Here is a 24,540-nt window from a genome sequence, read left to right on the forward strand (position 1 = left end):
TGACCCCCTACACTACCCAAACACCACTGCACTACCATAAACCCTAAAACACTACCCCTAGCATGACCCCCTATACTAACCAAACACCCCTGAACTACCCTAAACCCTAAAACACGACGCCCAGCATGACCCCCTACACTACCCAATCACCACTGCACTACCCTAAACCATAAAACACTACCCCCTACACTACACAAACACCACTGCACTATCCTAAACCCTAAAACACTACCCCCTACACTACCCAAACACCACTGCACTACCCTAAACCACAACCCCCAGCATGACCTCCTACACTACCAAACACCTCTGCACTACCCTAAAACACGACTCCCTACACTACACAAACACCACTACACTACCCCACACCCTAAAACACTACCCCCAGCACGGCCCCTACACTACCCAAACACCACTGCACTATCCTAAACCCTAAATCTACCCCCAGCACAACCCCAACACTACACAAACACCACTGCACTACCCTAAATCCTAAAACACAACCCTCAGCACGGCCCCTACACTACACACACACACCTGCACTACCCTAAACCCTAAAGCACTAACCCAGCATGACCCCTACACTATCCAGACACCACTGCACTACCCAAAACACAACAACACTACCCCAGAACGACCCCCTACACTACCGAAAGACCACTGCACTACCCTAAACCCTAAAACACTACCCAAACACAACCCCCTACACTACCCAAACACCATTGCACTACCCTAAACCCTAAAACATGACCTCTACAGTACACAAACACCACTGCACTACCCTAAACCCTAAAACACTACCCCCTACACTACACAAACACCACTTTACTACCCTAAACCCTAAATCACTACCCCCAGCACGACCCCTTACACGACACAAACACCACTGCACTGCCTTAAACCCTAAAACACTACCCCCAGCAGGACCCCCTACACTACACAAACACCACTGGATTACTCTAAACCATAAAACACTACCCCCAGCACAACCCCCTACACTACCCAAAAACCACTGAACTACCCTAAGCCCTAAAACACTACCCCCAGCATGCCCCCTACACTACCCAAACACCACTGTACTACCCTAAAACACAACTCCCTACACTACACAAACACCACTGCACTACCCTAAACCCTTAAAAACTACTCCCAGCATGACCCCCTACACTACACAAACACCACTGCACTACCCTAAACCCTACATCTACCCAAAGCACAACCCCTACACTACACAAACACCACTGCACTACCCTAAACCCTAAAACACTATCCCCAGCACGACCCCCTACACTACCCAAACACCACTGCACTACCCTAAACCCTAAAATACGACACCCTACACTACATAAACACCACTGCACTATCCTAAACCCTAAAACACTACCCCAGCATGACCCCCTACACTACCCAGACACCACTGCACTACCCTAATCCCTAAAACACTACCCCCAGCATGACCTCCTACCCTACCCAAACACCACCGCAGTACCCTAAACCCTAAAACACTACCCACAGAATGACCCCCTACACTACCCAAACACCACTGCACTACCCTAAAACACAACCAATACACTACACAATCAGCCCTGCACTACCCTAAACCCCAGCACGGCTCCCACACTTCACAAACACCACTGCACTATCGTAAACCATAAAACACTACCCCCAGCATGACCCTCCACACTATACAAACATCACTGCACTACCCTAAACCCTAAAACACTACCCCAGCACAACCCCCTACACTACCCAAACACCACTGCACTACCCTAAAACACGACCAATACACGACACAATCACCACTGCACTACCCTAAACCCTAAAACACTACTCCCAGCACGACCACCTACACTTCACAAACACCACTGCACTACCGTAAACCATAAAACACTACCCCCAGCACAACCCCCTACACTACCCAAACACCACTGCACTACCCTAAAACATGACCACTACACGACACAATCACCACTGCACTACCCTGAACCCTAAAACACTACCCCCAGCACGACCACCTACACTACACAAACACCACTGCACTACCGTAAACCATAAAACACTACCCCCAGCATGACCCCCTATACTACACAAATACCACTGCAATACCCTAAACCCTACATCTACACAAATCACGACCCCTACACTACACAAACACTACTGCACTACCATAAACCCTAAAACACTATCCCCAGCACAACCCCCTACACTACCGAAACACCAATGAACTACCCTAAACCCTAAAACACGACCCCCTACACTACACACACACCACTGCACTACCTCTAAAACGCTTCCCCAGCACGACCCCCTACACTACCCAAACACCACTGCACTACCCTAAACCCTAAAACACTACTCCCAGCATGACCCCCTACACTACACAAACACCACTGCACTACCCTAAACCCTACATCTACCCCAAGCACAACCCCTACACTACACAAACACCACTGCACTACCCTAAACCCTAAAAGACTACCCCCAGCATGACCCCCTACACTACCCAAACACCACTGCACTACCCTAAACACTAAAACACGACCCCCTACACTACACACACACCACTGCACTACCCTAAACTCTAAAACGCTTCCCCAGCACGACCCCCTACACTACCCAAACACCACTGCACTACCCTAAACACTATCCCCAGCATGACCCCCTACACTACCCAAACACCACTGCACTACCCTAAACTCTAAAACGCTTCCCCAGCAGGACCCCCTACACTACCCAAACACCACTGCACTACCCTAAACCCTAAAACACTACCCCCAGCATGACCCCCTACACTACCCAAACACCACTGCACTACCCTAAACCCTAAAACACGACCCCCTACACTACACACACACCACTGCACTACCCTAAACTCTAAAACGCTTCCCCAGCACGACCGCCTACACTACCCAAACACCACTGCACTACCCTAAACCCTAAAACACTACCCCCAGCATGACCCCCTACACTACCCAAACACCACTGCACTACCCTAAACACTAAACACTAGGTCCAGCACGGCCCCCTACACTACACAAACACCACTGCACTACTCTAAACCCTAAATACCTACCCCAACAATACACAAACACCACTGCACTACCCAAAACCCTAAAACACTACTCCAGCACGACCTTCTCCACTACACAAACACCACTGCACTACCCTAAACCCTGAAACACTAACCCTAGCATGACCCCCTACACTACCTAAACACCACTGCACTACCATAAACCCTAAAACACTACCCCTAGCATGACCCCCTATACTAACCAAACACCCCTGAACTACCCTAAACCCTAAAACACGACGCCCAGCATGACCCCCTACACTACCCAATCACCACTGCACTACCCTAAGTCATAAAACACTACCCCCTACACTACACAAACACCACTGCACTACCCTAAACCCTAAAACACTACCCCCTACACTACACAAACACCACTGCACTTCCCTAAACCACAACCCCCAGCATGACCTCCTACACTACCCAAACACCTCTGCACTACCCTAAAACACGACTCCCTACACTACACAAACACCACTAAACTACCCTACACCCTAAAACACTACCCCCAGCACGACCCCTACACTACCCAAACACCACTGCACTATCCTAAACCCTAAATCTACCCCCAGCACAACCCCAACACTACACAAACACCACTGCACTACCCTAAATCCTAAAACACTACCCTCAGCACGGCCCCTACACTACACACACACACCTGCACTACCCTAAACCCTAAAGCACTAACCCAGCATGACCCCTACACTATCCAGACACCACTGCACTACCCAAAACACTACAACACTACCCCAGAACGACCCACTACACTACCCAAAGACCATTGCAATACCCTAAACCCTAAAACATAACCTCTACACTACACAAACACCACTGCACTACCCTAAACCCTAAAACACTACCCCCTACACTACGCAAACACCACTTTACTACCCTAAACCCTAAAACACTACCCCCAGCACGACCCCTTACATGACACAAACACCACTGCACTACCTTAAACCCTAAAACACTACCCCCAGCAGGACCCCCTACACTACACAAACACCACTGGATTACTCTAAACCCTAAAACATTACCCCCAGCACAACCCCCTACACTACCCAAAAACCACTGCACTACCCTAAGACCTAAAACACTACCCCCAGCATGCCCCCTACACTACCCAAACACCACTGTACTACCCTAAAACACAACTCCCTACACTACACAAACACCACTGCACTACCCTAAACCCTAAAACACTACTCCCAGCATGACCCCCTACACTACACAAACACCACTGCACTGCCCTAAACCCTACATCTACCCCAAGCACAACCCCTACACTACACAAACACCACTGCACTACCCTAAACCCTAAAACACTATCCCCAGCACGACCCCCTACACTACCCAAACACCACTGCACTACCCTATACCCTAAAATACGACACCCTACACTACACAAACACCACTGCACTATCCTAAACCCTAAAACACTATCCCAGCATGACCCCCTACACTACCCAGACACCACTGCACTACCCTAATCCCTAAAACACTACCCCCAGCATGACCACCTACACTTCACAAACACCACTGCACTACCGTAAACCATAAAACACTACCTCCAGCATGACCCCTACACTATACAAACATCACTGCACTACACTAAACCCTAAAACACTACCCCAGCACAACCACCTACACTACCCAAACACCACTTCACTGCCCTAAAACACGACCCCCAGCACGACCACCTACACTACACAAACACCACTGCACTACCCTAAACCATAAAACACTCTTCCCAGCATGACCCCCTATACCACACAAACACCACTGCAATACCCTAAACCCTACATCTACCCAAATCACGACCCCTACACTACACAAACACCACTGCACTACCCTAAACCCTAAAACACTATTACCAGCACAACCCCCTACACTACCCAAACACCAATGTACTACCCTAAACCCTCAAACACGACCCCCTACACTACACACACACCACTGCACTACCCTAAACTCTAAAACGCTTCCCCAGCACGACCCCCTACACTACCCAAACACCACTGCACTACCCTAAACCCTAAAACACTACCCCCAGCATGACCCCCTACACTACCCAAACACCACTGCACTACCCTAAACACTAAACACTACGTCCAGCACGGCCCCCTACACTACACAAACACCACTGCACTACTCTAAACCCTAAATAACTACCCCAACACTACATAAACACCACTGCACTACCCAAAACCCTAAAACACTACCCCAGCACGACCTTCTCCACTACACAAACACCACTGCACTACCCTAAACCCTGAAACACTAACCCTAGCATGACCCCTACACTACCCAAACACCACTGCACTACCATAAACCCTAAAACACTACCCCTAGCATGACCTATACTAACCAAACACCCCTGAACTACCCTAAACCCTAAAACACGACGCCCAGCATGACCCCCCTACACTACCCAATCACCATTGCACTACCCTAAACCATAAAACACTACCCCCTACACTACACAAACACCACTGCACTACCCTAAACCCTAAAACACTACCCCCTACACTACCCAAACACCACTGCACTACCCTAAACCACAACCCCCAGCATGACCTCCTACACTACCCAAACACCTCTGCACTACCCTAAAACACGACTCCCTACACTACACAAACACCACTACACTACCCTAAACCCTAAAACACTACCCCCAGCATGACCCCTACACTACCCAAACACCACTGCACTACCCTAAACCCTAAAACAATACCCCCAGCACGACCCCCTACACTACCCAAACACCACTGCACTATCCTATACCCTAAATCTACCCCCAGCACGACCCGTACACTACACAAACACCATTTCACTACCCTAAGCCCTAAAACACTACCTCCAGCACGGCCCCTACACTACACACACACCACTGCACTACCCTAAACCCTAAAACACTACCCCAGCACGACCCCCTACACTATCCAGACACCACTGCACTACCCAAAACACTACAACACTAGCCCAGAACGACCCCCTACACTACGCAAGCACCACTGCACTACCCTAAACCCTAAATCTACCCCCAGCATGACCCCCTACACTACCCAAAGACCACTGCACTACCCTAAACCCTAAAACACTACCCCAACACATCCCCCTACACTACCCAAACACAATTGCACTACCCTAAACCCTAAAACATGACCCCTATACTACACAAACACCACTGCACTACCCTAAACTCTAAAACACTACCCCCTACACTACACAAACACACCTTTACTACCCTAAACCCTAAAACACTACCCCCAGCACGACCCCCTACACTACACAAACACCACTGCACTACCTTAAACCCTAAAACACTACCCCCAGCAGGACCCCCTGCACTACCCAAACACCACTGCACTACCCTAAACCCTAAATCTGCCCCAGCATAACCCCCTACACTACCCAAAGGTCACTGCACTACCCTAAACCCTAAAACACTACCCCAGCACAATCCCCTACACTACTCAAACACCATTGCACTACCCTAAACCCTAAAACACGCCTCCCTACAATACACAAACACCACTGCACTACCCTAAACCCTTAAACACTACCCCTAAACTACACAACCACCACTGCACTACCCTAAACCCTAAAACACTACCCCCAGCACGACCCCATACACTACCCAATCACCACTGCACTACCCAAAACACTACCCCCAGCATGACCCCCTACACTACCAAAACACCAGTGCACTACCCTAAAACATGACCCCCTACACTACACAACCACCACTGCACTACCCTAAACCACTACCCCCAGCACGACCCACTACACTACACAAACACCACTGCGCTACCCTAATCCCTAAAACACTACCCCAGCATGATCCCCTACACTACCCAATCACCACTGCACTACCCAAAACACTACCCCCAGCATGACCGCCTACACTACCAAAACACCACTGCACTACCCTAAAATATGACCCCCTACACTACACAAACACCACTGCACTACCCTACACCCTAAAACACTACCCCCTTCACTACCCAAACACCACTGCACCACCCTAAACCCTAAAACACAACCCCCAGCATGACCTCCTACACTACCCAAACACCTCTGCACTACCCTAAAACACGACTCCCTACACTACACAAACACCACTACACTACCCTAAACCCTAAAACACTACCCCATCACGATCCCTACACTTCCCAAACACCACTGCACTACCCTAAAACCTAAAACACTACCCCCAGCATGACCCCCTACACTACTCAAACACCACTGCACTATCCTAAACCCTAAATCTACCCCCAGCACAACCCCAACACTACACAAACACCACTGCACTACCCTAAACCCTAAAACACTACGCTCAGCATGGCCCCTATACTACACACACACCACTGCACTACCCTAAACCCTAAAACACTACCCCAGCATGACCCCTACACTATCCAGACACAAATGCACTACCCAAAACACTACAACACTACCCCAGAACGACCCCCTACACTACCCAAACACCACTGTACTAACCTAAACCCTAAACCACTACCCCCAGCAGGACCCCCAACACTACCCATACACTACTGCACTACCCTAAACCCTAAATCAACCCCCAGCATGACCTCCTACACTACCCAAAGACCAATGCACTACCCTAAACCCTAAAACACTACCCCAACACAACACCCTACACTACACAAACACCATTGCACTACCCTAAACCCTAAAACACTACCCCCTACACTACACAAACACCACTTTACTACCCTAAACCCTAAAACACTACCCCCAGCACGACGACCCTACACTACACAAACACCATTGCACTACCTTAAACCTTAAAACACTACCCCCAGCAGGACCCCCTACACTACACAAACACCACTGGATTACTCTAAACCCTAAAACACTACCCCCAGCATGACCCCCTACACTACCCAAAGACCACTGCACTACCCTAAACCCTAAGACACTACCCCAACACATCCCCCTACACTACCCAAACACAATTGCACTACCCTAAACCCTAAAACATGACCCCTATACTACACAAACACCACTGCACTACCCTAAACTCTAAAACACTACCCCCTACACTACACGAACACCACTTTACTACCCTAAACCCTAAAACACAACCCCCAGCACGACCCCCTACACTACACAAACACCACTGCACTACCTTAAACCCTAAAACACTACCACCAGCAGGACCCCCTGAACTACCCAAACACCACTGCACTACCCTAAACCCTAAATCTGCCCCAGCATGACCCCCTACACTACCCAAAGGTCACTGCACTACCCTAAACCCTAAAACACTACCCCAGCACAATCCCCTACACTACTCAAACACCATTGCACTACCCTAAACCCTAAAACACGACTCCCTACAATACACAAACACCACTGCACTACCCTAAACCCTTAAACACTACCCCTACACTATACAACCACCACTGCACTACCCTAAACCCTAAAACACTACCCCCAGCACGACCCCATACACTACACAAACACCACTGCGCTACCCTAAACCCTAAAACACTACCCCAGCACGATCCCCTACACTGCCCAATCACCACTGCACTACCCCCAGCATGACCCCCTACACTACCAAAACACCAGTGCACTACCCTAAAACATGACCCCCTACACTACACAACCACCACTGCACTACCCTAAACCCTAAAACACTACCCCCAGCACGACCCCCTACACTACACAAACACCACTGCACTACCCTAATCCCTAAAACACTACCCCAGCACGATCCCCTACACTACCCAATCACCACTGCACTACCCAAAACACTACCCCCAGCATGACCGCCTACACTACCAAAACACCACTGCACTACCCTAAAACATGACAGCCCCTACACTACACAAACACCACTGCACTACCCTACACCCTAAAACACTGCCCCCTTCACTACCCAAACACCACTGCACTACCCTAAACCCTAAAACACAACCCCCAGCATGACCTCCTACACTACCCAAACACCTCTGCACTACCCTAAAACACGACTCCCTACACTACACAAACACCACTACACTACCCTAAACCCTAAAACACTACCCCCAGCACGATCCCTACACTTCCCAAACACCACTGCACTACCCTAAACCCTAAAACACTACCCCCAGCATGACCCCCTACACTACCCAAACACCACTGCACTATCCTAAACCCTAAATCTACCCCCAGCACAACCCCAACACTACACAAATACCACTGCACTACCCTAAACCCTAAAACACTACGCTCAGCACGGCCCCTATACTACACACACACCACTGCACTACCCAAAACCCTAAAACACTACCCCAGCACGACCCCCTACACTATCCAGACACCACTGCACTACCCAAAACACTACAACACTACCCCAGAACGACCCCCTACACTACCCAAACACCACTGTACTAACCTAAACCCTAAACCACTACCCCCAGCAGGACCCCCAACACTACCCATACACTACTGCACTACCCTAAACCCTAAATCAACCCCCAGCATGACCCCCTACACTACCCAAAGACCAATGCACTACCATAAACCCTAAAACACTACCCCAACACAACCCCCTACACTACACAAACACCATTGCACTACCCTAAACCCTAAAACACTACCCCCTACACTACACAAACACCACTTTACTACCCTAAACCCTAAAACACTACCCCAGCACGACGATCCTACACTACACAAACACCATTGCACTACCTTAAACCTTAAAACACTACCCCCAGCAGGACCCCCTACACTACACAAACACCACTGGATTACTCTAAACCCTAAAACACTACCCCCAGCATGACCCCCTACACTACCCAAACACAATTGCACTACCCTAAACCCTAAAACATGACCCCTATACTACACAAACACCACTGCACTACCCTAAACTCTAAAACACTACCCCCTACACTACACGAACACCACTTTACTACACTAAACCCTAAAACACTACCCCCAGCACGACCCCCTACACTACACAAACACCACTGCACTACCTTAAACCCTAAAACACCACCCCCAGCAGGACCCCCTGCACTACCCAAACACCACTGCACTACCCTAAACCCTAAATCTGCCCCAGCATGACCCCCTACACTACCCAAAGGTAACTGCACTACCCTAAACCCTAAAACACTACCCCAGCACAATACCCTACACTACTCAAACACCATTGCACTACCCTAAACCCTAAAACACGACTCCCTACAATACACAAACACCACTGCACTACCCTAAACCCTTAAACACTACCCCTACACTACACAACAACCACTGCACTACCCTAAACCCTAAAACACTACCCCCAGCACGACCCCATACACTACACAAACACCACTGCGCTACCCTAAACCCTAAAACACTACCCCAGCACGATCCCCTACACTACCCAATCACCACTGCACTACCCAAAACACTACCCCCAGCATGACCCCCTACACTACCAAAACACCAGTGCACCACCCTAAAACATGACCCCCTACACTACACAACCACCACTGCACTACCCTAAACCCTAAAACACTACCCCCAGCACGACCCCCTACACTACACAAACACCACTGCGCTACCCTAATCCCTAAAACACTACCCCAGCACGATCCCCTATACTCATCAATCACCACTGCACTACCCAAAACACTACCCCCAGCATGACCGCCTACACTACCAAAACACCACTGCACTACCCTAAAACATGACCCCCTACACTACACAAACACCACTGCACTACCCTACACCCTAAAACACTACCCCCTTCACTACCCAAACACCACTGCACTACCCTAAACCCTAAAACACAACCCCCAGCATGACCTCCTACACTACCCAAACACCTCTGCACTACCCTAAAACACGACTCCCTACACTACACAAACACCACTACACTACCCTAAACCCTAAAACACTACCCCCTGCACGATCCCTACACTTCCCAAACACCACTGCACTACCCTAAACCCTAAAACACTACCCCCAGCATGACCCCCTACACTACCCAAACACCACTGCACTATCCTAAACCCTAAATCTACCCCCAGCACAACCCCAACACTACACAAACACCACTGCACTACCCTAAACCCTAAAACACTACCCCAGCACGACCCCTATACTACACACACACCACTGCACTACCCAAAACACTACAACACTACCCCAGAACGACCCCCTACACTACCCAAACACCACTGTACTAACCTAAACCCTAAACCACTACCCCCAGCAGGACACCCAACACTACCCATACACTACTGCACTACCCTAAACCCTAAATCAACCCCCAGCATGACCCCCTACAATACCCAAAGACCAATGCACTACCCTAAACCCTAAAACACTACCCCAACACAACCCCCTACACTACACAAACACCATTGCACTACCCTAAACCCTAAAACACTACCCCCTACACTACACAAACACCACTTTACTACCCTAAACCCTAAAACACTACCCCCAGCACGACGACCCTACACTACACAAACACCATTGCACTACCTTAAACCTTAAAACACTACCCCCAGCAGGGCCCCCTACACTACACAAACACCACTGGATTACTCTAAACCCTAAAACACTACCCCCAGCACAACCCCCTACACTACCCAAAAACCACTGCACTGCCCTAAGCCCTAAAACACTACCCCCAGCATGCCCCCTACACTACCCAAACACCACTGTACTACCCTAAAACACGACTCCCTACACTACACAAACACCACTGTACTACCCTAAACCCTAAAACACTACTCCCAGCATGACCCCCTGCACTACACAAACACCACTGCACTACCCTAAACCCTACATCTACCCCAAGCACAACCCCTACACTACATAAACACCACTGCACTACCCTAAACCCTAAAACACTATCCCCAGCACGACCCCCTACACTACCCAAACACCACTGCACTACCCTAAACCCTAAAATACGACACCCTTTACTACACAAACACCACTGCACTACCCTAAACCCTAAAACACTACCCCAGCATGACCCCCTACACTACCCAGACACCACTGCACTACCCTAAACCCTAAAACACTACCCCCAGCACAACCTCCTACCCTACCCAAACACCACTGCAGTACTCTAAACCCTAAAACACTACCCAATGAATGACCCCCTACACTACCCAAACACCACTGCACTACCCTAAAACACGACCACTACACTACACAATCAGCACTGCACTACCCTAAACCCTAAAACACTACTCCCAGCATGGCTCCTACACTTCATAAACACCACTGCACTATCGTAAACCATAACACACTACCCCCAGCATGACCCTCTACACTATACAAACATCACTGCACTACCCTAAACCCTAAAACACTACCCCCAGCACAACCCCCTACACTACCCAAACACCACTGCACTAACCTAAAACACGACCCCTACACTACACAATCACCACTGCACTACCCTAAACCCTAAAACACTACACCCAGCACGACCACCTACACTACACAAACACCACTGCACTACCGTAAACCATAAAACACTACCCCCAGCATGACCCCCTACACTACACAAACCTCACTGCACTACCCTAAACCCTAAAACACTACCCCCAGCACAACCCCCTACACTACCCAAACACCACTGCACTACCCTAAAACACGACCACTACACGACACAATCACCACTGCACTACCCTAAACCCTAAAACACTACTCCCAGCACGACCACCTACACTTCACAAACACCACTGCACTACCGTAAACCATAAAACAGTACCCCCAGCATGACCCCTACACTATACAAACATCACTGCACTACCCTAAACCCTAAAACACTACCCCAGCACAACCCCCTACACTACCCAAACACCACTGCACTGCCCTAAAACACCACCCCCACACTACACAATCTCCACTGCACTACCCTAAACCCTAAAACACTACTCCCAGCACGACCACCTACACTTCACAAACACCACTGCACTACCGTAAACCATAGGACACTACCCCCAGCATGACCCCTACACTATACAAAAATCACTGCAAAAAAGTGCATTCCCGGCTGTTGGATTGTGAAACTGTCCACGTAGCCTGGTTTCACTTCCGGTGAGAGAGTGGAAGAGTCTGTTTGGATCTAAAGGATTTCTCTTGTTGGACGGGGACGGCGCGACATGTCACCAGAAAACACAGCTAATGGAAAGCATCCTCCCCGAAGTGTGGAGCAGTGCCATGAGAGGTCAACGAGTGTGCGTCCCATCGCAGTATGACTGTACCGTGTGACCCATGTTCCGCCTCCAGGGTACAGGAGGCAGAAGCGGCATCCATCGCAGGTCCTCTTGAAGACCGTTGTAGCACTAATTCTACATTTTGGAACTAGAGCTTTTTAACATTGTTGTTCCTGCTAGATACAAAGAGAAAATCCTGTGTTCTTCAGTGCCCTCGTTACCTTTTTTGTGGGTAGTGGTGCTTGTCACTTCGCTGCCCCGCCGGTGCACACAACTGGGCTTCCTACCTCGTGTGCCATCTGCAGGGCCTCTGCTCTCGGATCACTGGTTTCGGTTTCTGGAGTGGCAACATAAACAGTTGCTCCCAAAGGACTAGCCTGAAAACTTAGGTGAACATCTCCTGCGCCAGCATTCCGCGGAAATTCTTTCCTAGCTCTCCCACGTCGATGAGCACGTCATAATAGCACGGATCCGCTCGCAACACCGTATGATGTCATCGGAGCCATAAGAGGACCTATCGGCGTTCTGACGTCAGTTCCACCCATTTTTTCTGTGCCACCGAGGCAAACAGGCGGACCGACACATTTTCACACGTATACTAAAGAGATATATACATATATACAAATGCATAACCAATAAAGGCATAAAGAAATAGCAACAGATCAAGCATTTCTCACTATTAAAACATAAGCATGATTAAGACATATTAAAAACATTCATGTCAAACAGTAAAAGCATCTTTTTGGTAGAAACAGGTAGACAACGGGGAGGCAGGTGGGACAGTGAGGAATCCATAGGCAGATACTGTATCCACCAGAAAAAGCGTTACTGAAGGTAAGTAACTTGTTCTTCTGATGGATACTTCTGCCTGTAGATACATCACCTTTTGAATAGAATCTCCAAGCCGTACCTCACCCGGAGGAGGGTGTCCACCTTACTAGACCAAATAATTTTGCAAAACAGATCGAGCAAAATGGCCATCCCTCCTAACCTCCGAATCCAATAATAATCGAATACTTTTTCGTCGAAATTATATTGAACATAATACTTTAAAAATACTTTTATTAATAAATTTAGACAAGCACTTAAAGGAAAACTTTTATTTATAATTTATGTAAAGACATTTCATATTTTACAAATTACACCGAAGTCATCTCCCCAGCGAGACTTTGCAAAATGGCTACCGGAATGCGCGCAGCCATCGTGTAGGGTGCGCGAAGGGTGCGCAACTTCTGTATAATCTTTTTAAAAAAAAGAATGAATATAGTTTTCCTAACTAAAAATTATTCACACTTTTTAAAATATATATATATGTATGTATATATATATTATCTACTGGCGGTCGCCAGTAGATAGTTATAGTTAGGACCGTGTTTCCATAGGAAATCTGAAAATTCTATTTTGAATAACTTTGGCGCCAGTTGACGGATCCTCGCGAAATTTTCAAAACTAATGGGGCGCTACGCTCAGCTCCTACCCTGGAAGTCTCGGGGTGATTCGTCAAGCAGGGGCTGAGAAAAAAGGGGGGTCCCAAAACACATTTTCCCCATGCATTTTTCCATAGGACCTTTAGTCGAAGGTACAGCCCGAACGGCTGAACAGAATTACTTGAAATTTGGCAAAGAGGTAGTCCTCAGGTCAGGGATGTGCCTTTTGCATATATGGTGTCAATCTGTTCAGTAGTTCCTGAGAAAATTGCAGTTAAAAGAACATAAATATCTATAGGCGCGCACCGTGCGCGCACGGTGCCGTGCGCGAGCGTAATTCTGATTGGTGGTTACATGTCAGTCAACATTCGAATCGGTCGAAATCAGGAAGTGTTGTCTGCCATTTTGTGTGTGACAGTGAAAAAGAAAAGTGGAGAACGTGAAAAGGGGGCAGGGTACAGAGTTCCTGACCCCCTAGCTTTTGTCATGAAGAAAAATGAAGGGTGAAAAAATTTTTTATTTTTTTTTTAAATCGCGGGGTGCGCGCATGGTGCACGCACCGTCGCGAGGTGCAAGCACGGTGCGCGCACGGCGAAAAAAAAATCATAAAAAAATAGAATTAAAAATCAAATTTAAGTGTTTAGATGTTAGATGTTAAGTGGCTCTGAAACGAGCCGTTGTGTTAATTGAGGAACAGAGGAACAAACAAATGACAAAAATTATAGGGTGCCGAACGTGTGCTGCTGTATCTTGCTCTCTATTAGGGGAATGCGGGTGTCCCCATAAGAGAGAAGAGCATTGCACGCATTGCACCGTATATGCACCCTCTTAAACAGAGGGTATATATCCAGAGGAACAGAAGCAGGTGAAGCTGCCGCCACAGATGAAGTGCTCGGCTGAGCTGCCGATGATGTGCTCGGCTGAGCTGCTGCGGATGTGCTCGGCTGAGCTGCTGGAGGGTTTTCTCTAGCAGCTCGAGCATAAGCCACAGGATGTACATCTCTAACGTGCCTGATCATAGTGAAGATACTAAAAGAGTATTTATTTTTAGGGTCTCCTCTTGATAAGACACCACCACAAATAGTGCAGGTGACTTTTGGAGCATTCACCTTCTTCTCCCCCTCTGGAAAAGTGAAAAATTGCCATATAAAAGAGTTTTTCTGTTTCCTCTGTCTCTGTGGCACAAGGGTCTCCTGCTCACTCCCAGAAGATGACTGCTGCTCTGCCATTCTCAAGTACTGGAGTACTGGAAAAGCTGCTCAGCTCCTTCTCCCAGGGAATCAGAAGTAATAATGAGGGGAGTGGGTGTGGTGTTGGAAGTTTCTGGAACTGAAACTACTATAAACCAATGAAAAGTGTTGTTTCTTAATCACATGACCTGAAACTACTAAAAACCAATGAAGAGTGTTGTTTCTAAATCACATGACTTGCCGTGCGTGCACCGTGCGCGCACGGTGCGCGCACGGAGCTCGCACGCATGCGCGTATGGAGCATGCGCATGCGCACAGAGCACGCATGCATGCATGTATGGAGCACACGTGCATTCGCATACGGAGCACGCGCGTACGTCGACGCGCACATGCGCGTACGGAGCACGCACGACATACGCATGCGCACGTGGAGCACGTACGCATGCGCACACGGAGCACGTACGCATGCGTGCACCTTGCGCGCACAGTCAAAAACACTTAAAAAATTTTTTTATTTAAAAGTGTTGATAAGTTTATAGAAGATAATTACTATGCTGCTCAACTCTATCCAAATTTAAAAAAAAAACTGAGCCATTCCATATTACAGGATAAAGTTAATCTATAACTATATATATAGGTAGCTTATTGTAAAATAAATATTTAAAAACCATAATAATACATTCATAAATTAGCATTTAAAAAACCTTCCAAATTCACTTAAAAAACCATAGGTTTCACACACGGTATAGTTAGGAATTAGCATTTAAAAAACCTTGCAAATTCACTAAAAAAACCATAGGTTTCACACACGTTATAGTTAGGAATTAGCATTTAAAAAAACTTGCAAATTCACTGAAAAAACTATAGCTTTGACACACGTTATAGTTAGGAATTAGCATTTAAAAAACCTTGCAAATTCACTGAAAAAACCATAGGTTTCACACATGTTATAGTTAGCTGGACATTTCACTCGTAAAAAACCATTGAAATTCCACCGTTATAGTTAGTTCAGCTAACTATAACTCGCGCGACCGCAATCCACTGCTGATGACGTCACATATTACATCACTCATGACATGGTCAGTGACATCACTCATGACATCACTGATGACATCTCCAATGACATCACTCATGACATCACTGATGACGTCATCCATGTGATAAATTACCACATCTTCTCACACCCTAATATAACCTTTGATACACCGACTCAAAATTTAAGAGTTCCATTCTCAAAACCATACATACTGCAATACCAATAACTACATACCCACTTATTAACTCTTAGGTCTACACACACCTCCACTCATTCACCTGTACACTCACTCATACTTACAGTCACTCCATACAAAACTATCATATGCATTTATACACCTATATAGACACTCACACACTACCAATCATCCATAGAGGTACTCTCACACCTACTCAGTCATGCAAATAATCACACTCCCATTTACTCACCTATGCGGTTACACACACTCAAGTTCACTTACTCATAAAAATAGTATCACATTCTTACGCTCTTATAGAATCATTGATACAAGCACACACTCATCCATACAGTCACTCTCACAATCACACACTCTCACATCTACCCACTTATATACTCTTACACGCATATATACTGCCTTTCACATATGTAGTTAGTCACAAATGTACCACTGAGATGTACATTCAATCCATTACTCACCCATACATATACTCACTCAACCATACAGTCCATCACAGATGCACTCTTAAAACCATGCACCCATAGAATCACCCACTCACACATCTATGCATAGAGTCACACACACCCTACCCACACAAACACTCAGGAACCCATACAGATACTGAGACAAGCAATCAATAACTCATATAGACACTTATATAGGTATTCACAAAACCATGCCGCCACTTATACACCAACATACAGACACATACAAACATTTACACAGTTTAGTCACTAGTCTGCAGTAAGATACATTTAATGACTCACTTATAGAGTCAGTTACGCACCACAGAAAATCATCCATTTACACACTTGTACACCCACTCATTCTTCAACAGGCCTTTCCCTATGTATATTAAACATATTAAAATTGTTCAGAAACACATACTCAATGGATGATGTCATCAGTGATGTCATTTGAGATGTCATCAGTGATGTCATGAGTGATGTCACTGACCATGTCATGAGTGATGTAATATGTGACGTCATCAGCAGTGGATTGCGGGCGCGCGAGTTATAGTTAGCTGAACTAACTATAACGGGGGAATTTCATTGGATTTTTACGAGTGAAATGTCCAGCTAACTATAACATGTGTGAAACCTATGGTTTTTTCAGTGAATTTATATATATATTCACTTAAAAAACCATAGGTTTCACACATGTTATAGTTAGGTGGACATTTCACTCGTAAAAAAACTATGAAATTCCCCCTTTATAGTTAGTTGAGATAACTATAACTCGCGCGACCGCCACTCTATCACAAGGATGATGTCATCAGTGATGTCATGAGTGATGCCACTGACCATGTCATGAGTGATGTAATATGTGACGTCATGAGCAGAGGATTGTGGGCGCGTGAGTTATAGTTATCCCAACTAACTATAACGGGGGAATTTCATTGGTTTTTTACGAGTGAAATGTCCACCTAACTATAACATGTGTGAAACCTATGGTTTTTTAAGTGAATATATATATATATATATATATATATATATATATATATATATATATATATATATATATATATATATATATATATATTACAGCTCCAGAAGTGCCCAAAGGGTGAGGAGCACTCAAACCATGACAGCTCAAAAGCCTTTATTGAGTACAAGCAGCCTCTCACAAGCCAATTCCTTTCACAGTTCAACTGCCCAATAGCCTTGGGCTTGAATACTTACTATCAGGATTGCTGGCACACCCATCCAGGGTTTTAAATTAATGTGGACACTACAAGACCCACAATGGTCATTGGGGCGGCTTTGAATAAGTGGGCGGTGCCCAAGACGCGCATATAACTGTCACTGCCTCTGAAGATGGAGTATCGCTCTGAAACACGTCAGGCTATTGGACAGTTGAACTGTGAAAGGAATTGGCTTGTGAGAGGCTGCTTGTACTCAATAAAGGCTTTGGGGCTGTCACTTTTTGAGTGCTACTCACCCTTTGGGCACTTCTGGAGCTGTAATATATATATATTCAGTGAAAAAACCATAGGTTTCACACACGTTATAGTTAGGAATTAGCATTTAAAAAACCTTAGAAATTCAGTGAAAAAACCATAGGTTTCACACATGTTATAGTTAGCTGGACATTTTACTCGTAAAAAACCAATGAAATTCCCCCGTTATAGTTAGTTCAGCTAACTATAACTCGCGCGCCCGCAATGCACTGCTGATGAAGTCACATATTACATCACTCATGACATGGTCAGTGACATCACTCATGACATCACTGATGACATCTCAAATGACATCACTGATGACCTCACTGATGACATCATCCTTGTGATAGAGTGGCAGACCTCCTCTTCCCCTAATAAAACCTTTGATACACACATTCAAAAATAGAGACTAAAATTTACAAAAGAATGGACATACCAATAACAGTTACAACAACCTCTTCAGTAATTCTAAGATCCACATACACATCCACTCATTCACCAACAGTCCAATACAGTCACTCATACATGTACTCACTTATCATATGTACTCATACACCTATACATCCTGTTACACAATGCCACTCATCCATAGAGCTACTCACACACATAGTCACTCATGCTAATAAAGAATCAAACATACATTTACTTGCATATACAGTTATACACACACCACCACACTTACTTCTACGGAAACTTACACATACTTAGTCTTTTAAACAATCACTTATAGAAATACATACTTATTCATACAGGAACTCTTTCAATCTCTCACTCTCACATATACTCACATATATAAACCAATAGTCACATATACTAGTTTTAAACATATGTAGTTACTCATAAAGACACTATTGAGACAGTCATTCACTCACTAACACACCCATACACACACACATCCACCCATGCAGTCCTGCACACATGCTCTGTTCAACACATACAAACAGTGAGTCACTCATTCATGCACCTATTGTGGTAAATAAAATCTTCTTTTACCGAACTGAATTTCATACGGAATCTTAAAATAAAGTAAAATAGCTCAAAATAACAAGAGGCAGAATCCGTGGTATAAGAGGTTTCTAAATGGGCTTTATTCCATTCAAAATGGCCGACTCGAGTCGCGGCCTTCAGGTTCCGTCACCACGAGGGTTCAGGAAGTGAAGTACAATACTTTATTGACAGACATGCATTTTTATAATAAGTACATTACAATGAAACGAATGTAGAAGGCGTAACATTTGATAAGAAAAGTGACATGACAGGTACGTAATCGAAACTAGGCGTAATAAGGAATAAAAGAAACATGATTGGTTAGGATTATCAGACATAGGTGGATCTATAAGATAATATAAGATAATACTTGGCATAGATGCGCGCGCAGTAGCATGACGTGTGATTGACGTGCAACTAGGGGGTGAAGGGGACTTGACATTTAGCTCTACATGTGGAGACGAGAAGTCTGGGGGGTCAAGTCAACCTAATCCCAAATCATATCTAACATCCTATGTTTAAAGAACTATGTTATCCACAAGGAAGGACTCTCGGACAGAATCTAGTCTATACTGACTGTGTGCGTGCACAAACGCCTAAGTGTCTATATGAGATGCGAGGGGCAGAAAACTTTCCATGGCAGCAGGGCTATGAATCACTTGCAGGAGGACGGAAAGGCTGAGTCCTTTGCTTGTGAGCTAAAGGAAATGTTTACCTAAATCACTAGACAGGAATGCATCGGCTGAAGAACAAAATAGATAATTCGAAGGTGAAATACAGCTTCTTGGCAGGCAGGCGAAAACTGGCCGAGGCAGGCACCGTTAGCTGCACAGGGAGTAGGACAAAGTTCATGGATACAGATGCGAGCTCAAGCTGAAGCTGTCAAAGACAGAGAGCAGGGAAAGGCTTTGAGGACAGAATCGGGCCTACTTGCCTGAACTGTAAAAATGGAGTAACTTAGCCATATAAAGTCGGTGGCCTTTCATACTTAGGAATCGAATATCCAGCCCATTGATGGCGGATCTGACAGAGAACATATCGACGGTAGACACACATGTGTTTGCGTCTTCGAAACTGGAACTGGAGGGAACATACATGTACTTGTAACATGCATATAGAACCGTTGGGGTCCAAGATAGGGGACATAACTGATCAGGAAAATCCACATTTCCACATTCCCTCCTTGTCCCCTACTTGCCCTTCAAGAGATATCAATCTTCATTATTCCATCGATTTGCTCATGGAGCATCATTTCTTCTTCCTTCTTCTTCCGGCATTTTGAACGAGAACTGTGATATGGAATGCATGATGTGGCACACAGACCACAAATCGCTGGTCCACATTGCAGGCATAAACAACAACTGAAGAGCATAAGAAGGCCAATACCTAGGAAGGATAGAACTCTCCATCCCCAGGCTGATATCACACTCCAAAACCACCCGGACCACGTCCAAGTGCCTGGATTCTCGTGTATCTGGCTTACAATCTTATGAAGGCGTGTTATAGCTTTATATACAGATGGCGAATTTTCTGGTATGAATATGCAGCAGCTGGATCCGATGACCCGGCAAGCTCCGCCCCTATCGGCCAGGATGACGTCAAGGACAAGACGATTCTGGAGAACAACAATTCTCATCACTGATTGTTCCTCTGTCAGATTGCCTAGGGCGGCTATAGTCTCATTTACTACAGCTTCAAGAGTCTTGGTGAGTCTGCGTATCAGCTTACTATTTGATATTGTACCTATATAGGGAAAGATACCTTTATTGAAATCTACATACTTGTCCCATGCCGTCTCAGTATAATCGACAACTGGGAGATCTCTTCGCTCTCTATTGTGTACTAAATGAATATTTCGATAATAATCAGGGGGAGCTAGAAAAACAGGTGGCAGAAGGAATGCTATGTAACAGGTACCATCCCAATCTAGAGGCAGACGCATATATGCCGTCTGACCACATATAAAATAAGAATGGCTAGAAGCTCTAAATGAAGATTTACCTTGATCACTATATTCTACTGTAGTAACGCATTTACTGTGGCCCATATGTATGGAACCAACTTTTCTCACACATAATTCACCCTTGACTGGAAATACTGACATAGTGGGCAGAATTAGTTCAACTTCGGATTTGACATTCAAAATCATAAGATTAGGCGTAAAATTACCTAATTTATACACTTCATTTTCTAAATCAGTTCCTGTTCTACTGGGGTGACCCTCCTTATTAGGGTGACAGACTTTGAATAAAACTAGATTCAGATTTCCCCATATCCAATGTTGTTGATAAACTGCTGTGTCTGGGTCTATGGAATTTAATAAACTAAACCATGCTCCACAGGAGCCATTGTGTGTGAACGGATGTGGAAAGAAAGGCAGAACTCCTTTGTTATTCTGATAGGGAGGGAGTCGGCCACACACCCAACAATTGGTGGCATTACTAGTCTGATGGGAATGATGTAACATACTAATGAATGTGTTATTGCGCAGCGCAAGTCTATAGGACAACTCATGTGGGGGTAGGTCACTAAAAGAATGTTCATCAGTTATATTGAAAGCACGTTTAGAAACAGGATAATACATATGCAACAATATACTTGCAGTAACTATTAAAAAACTCAAGAAGAACAAAATTAATAAAGTCACAATACAGTGGTTACGCAGTAATTTACAATAAGCATGTCGTTTCATTATGATTCTGGACTCTACGTGATTCAGACCTAAGGGATACATGTCGGGACAGATTCAACCGCTTCACCTTGGAGAGGACTTAAACAATCAAATCGTCCGACAGTTTGGATCTGGACCTGAGTTTCTGCTTATAGAGTTCGGTGCTACTGGCCTCAGCCAAAGGTAGCTTTGAGTCAATGGGGGAAGACACACGGGGAGTACTGTTTGTGTCAGGAGGAAGTCCATGAAATTTCTTTATATGGCTGGAATGCACCCAGCCTTTTCTCCCTTCGATCTTCACAGCTGTTCTGGTCGTCAGCAGGACCAACTTAGGAAGCCTCCACCTTGGCTCCAGTTGGGTTTTCCGATCGAAATTCCTGACGAGAACATAATCGCCGGGAATTACATCATGAGGTTTCACCTCGGTGTTGTCGGGAAAAGCTGCGACTACCTGTGAACGACAAGATTGTAGTGCAGACATCAAGGAAGCCAGGTAATCTGTCAGCATATTACAGTCAACATCAGTTATTTTACGCGGTATAGGCGTCCCCCACATATTCGGTGGTCTACCAAAGATCACTTCATAAGGGGATAGCCCTGTTCGAGAGTGTGCTACCATCCTCATGTAAAATAGCGCAACTGGTAAAGCTACTATCCAGTCCACACCTTTTTCCTGACATATTTTAGACAATCTGATTTTTAAAAGTTGATTATGTCGTTCCACGAGACCTGCTGCCTCGGGGTGTCGGACACAGTGGAATTTCCACTGATATCCCAACAAAAGTGAGACATGTTTCATTAATTCGGATGAGAAAGGCTGGCCGTTATCTGAATATACAACACGTGGTAAACCGTACCGTGGGAAGAATTCTCGAACTAGCTGCTTGGCAGTAGTCGGGGCAGTGTAATCTGATACGGGATACGCCTCTGTCCAACGGGAGAGAGCGCAGACAACTACGAGAACATATTTGAATCCTCGACAACGTTCCATCTGAATATAATCCATCTGGAGGACTTCAAAAGGATGGTCAGGAGGCTGAAATCCACCCTGCTCTACGGGAACACTCTTTCCTGGATTAAACTGACAACATATCATACAGGTACGAACTTTTTGTTTAGCTGCTGCTCGTAAATGTTTGTTGAACCAAATGTGCTGAATGCTGTCTAGTATAGCCTTCTCTCCTAAATGTGCTGGACTGTGAACTGTAGCTATAATGGCTTGAACCATGGAATCAGGGAGAAACCATACAGATTTCTCCTTCGTCATCCATCCTTGATCTGTCTGGATCCCTCCTAGTTCAGTCCACTTCTTTATTTCTTCTGCTGTGGCATGTGTCTGTATGTCAATTACGTCAAGTGCGGGATCCTTAATTGTCATACACTGTGTTGGTGTCTGAACTATTGGCTTTGTCATGTCTAATGTGCGATTCTGAGCAGTCTGTTTAGCTGTTCTGTCAGCTAAATCATTGCCTTGAGAAATGGTATCAGTAACCTTCGTGTGTGCTTTACATTTCATAATCGATATAGCAGTGGGTAGATGTATTGCGTCTAACAAAGCATGAATGAGGGGTCCGTGCTGAATGTGGGCACCATGGGAGGTTAAATAACCTCTCGCTCGCCACAGCACGCCGAAGTCGTGTACAACTCCGAATGCATAACGTGAGTCAGTGTATACATTAACTTTCTTATTTGTGGCTTGAATACAGGCTTGTGTTAGAGCAATAAGTTCTGCTGCTTGGGCTGACAAAGTATCTATACAGTTTGTCTCAATAACTTCAGTGTCTGTTGTGACTGCATACGCGGCCACTAAATCTCCTGTACTTGTTCTCATGCACGATCCGTC

Source organism: Triturus cristatus, chromosome 4_2 (assembly GCF_964204655.1).
Source record: "Triturus cristatus chromosome 4_2, aTriCri1.1, whole genome shotgun sequence".
NCBI classification, from domain to species: Eukaryota; Metazoa; Chordata; class Amphibia; order Caudata; family Salamandridae; genus Triturus; species Triturus cristatus.